This window comes from Peromyscus californicus, unplaced genomic scaffold (assembly GCF_007827085.1).
Source record: "Peromyscus californicus insignis strain IS unplaced genomic scaffold, ASM782708v3 Scaffold_3__1_contigs__length_106647218, whole genome shotgun sequence".
In the NCBI taxonomy this organism is placed as follows: domain Eukaryota; kingdom Metazoa; phylum Chordata; class Mammalia; order Rodentia; family Cricetidae; genus Peromyscus; species Peromyscus californicus.
The window spans coordinates 105,346,519-105,351,435 of NW_026294551.1; positions in this window are offsets into that span (position 1 = coordinate 105,346,519).

The following is a 4,917-nucleotide window of genomic DNA, read 5'->3' on the forward strand; positions in this document are numbered from 1 at the left end:
TTCCCTTGTCCTTGTTTTCCTTCCCTTTTTCTCACATGAATTCCTGAGTTCTTCCAGATTTCTTGTTGCTAAGCTATAAAGTTCCAGGTTTTGCAGCCTTGCTGCTCATTGGTGGAGAGTTCCTGGGCTGCTCCAACCAGAAGGAGGCTGCAGAGAAAAGCATTCACCCCAGGAATTGGGAAATTTCTAGCAGTTGATGTCATATAAAGGTCTTTGTCTAGCTCTGTGGAATTTGCTGTACTCTTGAACTGACTGAGGAGAGACACAGAGGTTCTAGAATGTTCCCCCCAGGAAGATGAGGGACCATGGATGGACAGTGTGACCTCCTCCCCTGTCCACATCTCAGCCTGGTCAGATGACAGCAGGAGGCCCAGGAAACAGATGGCACTGAACTTCAGGCACTTGGAATGAGGGGTTCATTTGCAAAGGACCTCTGAATTCCTAAGCCGAAGTCATCCCCAGTCCTCGAGCAGTTGGGAAAATAAGGACTGTCACAGGTGGCTATAAAGGACTATAAAATGTGTGGATGGAAGAGAATTTACCTCAGCAACCATAACAGCCTGCCCCCTCCCATTCAGGAGCTGCCCTGGACATCTGGAGACCATGAGAGATGGCTGTGGACTTTGACCCAGACAGGCTCTATGATAGTCACATGACCCAGATAGGCCAATCAGAATTTTCTCTGAGACTTGCCGGCCAGAGCTATAGGAGAAGACCTCATGCACTGCACTGGCTGTGAAATGTGTGGAAGGTATTTGAGAATATAGAAATCCTTAAAAGATACAGAGCCCCTGAGCTCCAGCTGGGGGTAAACAGATCTATGCCTCAGATCTAGCAGTGTGTGTGTGTGTGTGTGTGTGTGTGTGTGTGTGTGTGTGTGTGTGTGTGTTGCTAAGAAACGGGAACATATAGATTCACTACATAGTAATTGACTGAATGTCAGGTGATGTGCATACAGTTCATGTAATGTCCTTGAGATCACCTAGTGTGTTACTACATTTTGCAGACTGAGAAACTGAGGATCTGAGGGGTACAGGAGCCTTGCCCAGGGGACATTGTCACTGTGTGTTCAGGGATTCCAACATGTGCTATCTAAACCTTAGCAAATTCAACCTGATGTCTCATGATGCAATGTCACATGTCCACCTTTGGGAACCTCTTGAGACTTGGTCAACTTCCACTAGGTTCCACCCAGCTCTCAGATTTTGACAGTTTCCTGCATCCATCATCCCATCATTTATTCCCAATTATGAGATGAGTCTGTTGTAGAAGCTACTTCATTTCCATCTGAAGAGAGCATTGTTCATCTCAGGATAAACTGCCAAACCCTGCATTTTTACTGGCGGTTGTCTCCCATCCTCATCTGCTTCTGTTTTGACTTCCATGCTGGTTAAATCATGTCCAACCGAAACTCCAGCTGCCGGGCAGTGGTGGCACACGCCTTTAATTGCAGCACTCAGGAGGCAGAGGCAGGTGGATCTTTGTGAATTCAAGGCCAGCCAGGTCTGCAAAGTGAGGTCCAGGACAGCCAGGGCTACACAGAGAAACCCTGTCTCAAAATCAAAAAAAGAAAGAAATAGCATCTTAATAATTTTTTTTTTAAATTTACTGTGTGTGTGTTGCCAGGGTGGATGGATGTGCCCCATGCCTGGTACTCTACGAGGCCAGAAGAGGATGTCAGATCCACTGGGACTGTAGCCACCATGTGATGGTAGTGAGCTGCCATGTGGGTGCCTGGAATTGAATCTGGTCCTCCGGGAGAGCAGCCAGTGCTCTTAACCACTGAGCCATCTCTCCAGCCCCAGAAATAGCATCTTTGTAGATGTAATCAAACAAGGCCAGCCTGGACTAGGGTGGGTCTGACCTTAGAAGAAGGGGACAGGACTCACACTTTTAAACTAAGCACTGGCGGGGCAGACACAAGTGGATTTCTGTGGTCAAGGCCAGCCTGCTGTACTTAGCAAGCTCCAGGTAAGCCAGGACTAGTGAGATCCTGTCCAAAAGCAAGAGAGGGAGGGAAGGGGCGGAGCATAGAGACTCACAAGCCTGGAGGGATGCAGCCACAGGCTATGGAAGACGAACATGAGTGAACCCCCAGAAGCTGGGAAGAACTAGAAGGCTTTTCTCTGAGACCGGCAGAGGGAGTGGGCTCTGAGCCTCTGGAACACTCTGGGCTAGATTTCATTTTGAAATCACAAGGTCTATGTAGTTTGAACAGCAGCTGTAGAAGCAAACACACCTCCATTCTTTCTCTCCACCTGTCCCCTACCCCTGCATCTCCTACATCCAGGGTCACTTGGTACAGAAAAAAACCTTGTCAATTATCAGGTGGTAACAGCCCCACCCACTACAGATCCCAATGGTTTCCACAGCTCAAGAAGACAGACCTGTCCCCAGCCTGGCCACAGCAGCCTCTGGGGACAGGCGCTGGCTGGGTAGGGTGAGGAGTTGTCAGACCCTAACCCAGAGCACAGGAAGTAGACTCTGCTCTTAGAGGAAGCCCCATGACTCTCCATTCTCAACCACACCCAGGCCCAGTACCCCAAGGAAAGAATGTCCACAAACTAAACTCCCTCAGCTCCAAGCCAGGCTGTGACAGTCACAATTAGCTTGGGTTGTTTCTGCTGCTGTTGTTGTTTAGTGGGTTGTTTGTTTGTTTGAGACAGAGTCTCACTATGTAGCCCTGGGTGGCCTAGAACTTGGCTGTGTGAACCAAGCTGGCCTCAAACTCAGAGATCTGCCTGCCTCAGTCTAAGTGCAGAGATTAAAGGCGTGTCCCACTGGTCTGACTTCGGTTCTGTTTTAACGTGACTCTCTGGAGAGGCATTGTAGGCTATGCTAGAAAGAGAGAAAAATGGCTTATCATCTTTCACACTCAGAGCCCAAGGAACTGTTTGGCCTGCCCTCTTCCCAGACCAAGACAGATGACTGAGCATAAGTAACAAATCAGGGCTCTTTACAAATCAAGGTATTTGAATTCAACACTGAGCTGCCGTTTACTGTAAACCCCATGGAATAGCGTGATTTACTGTTAACCTCGAAAGCCATTCACCTCCACCCAGTAGCCAACTTCCCACTACAGCCGCCCGATGACTGCTTTCTAGGGGATCAGTAGAGTAAAAAGCACTACAGACTCTGCATGTAACACACTGTCATTCTCACCACTAATTCTACAAAACAGATGTTCTAAGACCTAGTTTGCTGACAGTGAAGGTGCAGAGGGGCCAAGATGTGAGGCCCAGCCCTCACACCTGTGTGGTAGGTTAAACAAGCCCAGAAGTACCTCTTCCTCTGCTCACAATAAGGTGAAGTCTGTTTCCACTCCTCTGCATCTAGGCTCTTCTCTCATCGTTTCTACTGATAGGATGTTCTAGAAGCTTCTGTTCTGTTGACTTAGAATGCTGGGTAAGGATGCCGATCTCACCTATTAAAAGATGCAAGACCTTATGAAGAAATGAGAAAATTTAGTCAGTAGCTGGTGTCAACTGTCATTCTAAAATGGTAAAGGTCACTGTGGACCCTGTAGCCAGCCATGGCCATGGGCAACACCAGGCGTATTCAGCTGAGGAACCATCCAGCTGGTGTGCAAAGCCATTCATACTTGGCTATTTTAAACCATTCTAGTTTGGGAATTGTCTGTTATGCAGCAAAAGCCAACAAATACATTATAAAAGGCCACATTGGATTTTCAACCCTGGTCTCCCACTATCAGGATCTGAACCTTTCAAAAGCAGTCTATGGTCCCAGAGCTTGAAAAAGATGCTCAAGCAGGGAACCTCCAGGAGACAGATGCCAGCGAATGCCGAGTAGCTGGCTGGGCCGTCTGTGTGATGGGCACCATTCCACGTTAGTTCTCGAGGGCACTGATCTAAACGATTCATTTTAGAAGCTGCTGGCTACCAGAGATGGGGGGATGCAGTACATGCTCTCTGGTCTCATGAAGCCTGAAATTGGGAGACAAAGTGGACAAAAGTGAGCCAGTAACCCCCTGTGCATGCTGTTCATTCCAGGTCCTCTGCTCCAGTGTCCCACGGTAAGCCCCCCCTTCCCATCCAGACTATCAACTGCCACTTCATTCCTCATTCACACTTCACCTTTGGTTCTGCCCTAGATGGCTCATCTTGCCAAAATTCACACTGAAACCACTGCCAGTGATATCGTAAGATGTGAGCTTTATGCAGTTGAGGGGCAAATGTCTTTCCTGTCCTTGCGACTACTCTCTAGACTGAGTCAAATGCCTTGAGAGCTGATCATGTGCCTCCTTTTGCCATTCTTTTCTCTGCTATGGGTTGAAGAATTGGGAGGCTCTCTTCTGGACCATGTACTGGCCTTTCAAACTCTGAGTCAATTTAAACTTCCTCTCTTAGCTGGGTGGTGGTGGAGCACGCCTTCAGTCCCAGCACACGGGAGGCAGAGGCAGGCAGATCTCCGTGAGTCCCTTCTCTTCCTTCTCTTTCATGTTACAAAGTCTCAGGTAATAATAGAAAGCAGACTAAGATAGTCTCCATCCAGAAACCGGGATGATTTCTTCTATGGAAAACCAGGCTTTATCACTCCTATTTTTACCCACAGCAGCCTCCATTGGGGGTCTAGTAAGATCCAAGTTCTCATCCAGGCCTGGGAGTCCACATGACCAGCCCAGAGCCTGCCATTCTCTCATAGCCCACTCTGTTCCTGCACAGATACCTAATCTGTCCCTCTCGCACATAGCTCTTTCCTGACCCTGGGCCTTTGCACATGCTGTTCTTCTGGCTGGATGCTCTTCCCCTGTGTTTTTGCAGGGTTGATGCTTTCTGATCCGGTGTGTCCACATGATGGCTTTTGCCCCACCCGCAGAATTGGCACTCCATAGGTGAGGACTTTTCCCTTTCCGAAACATTTGCCATAGGCGGGCTCTACATGTGCTCAAGGCCCAGT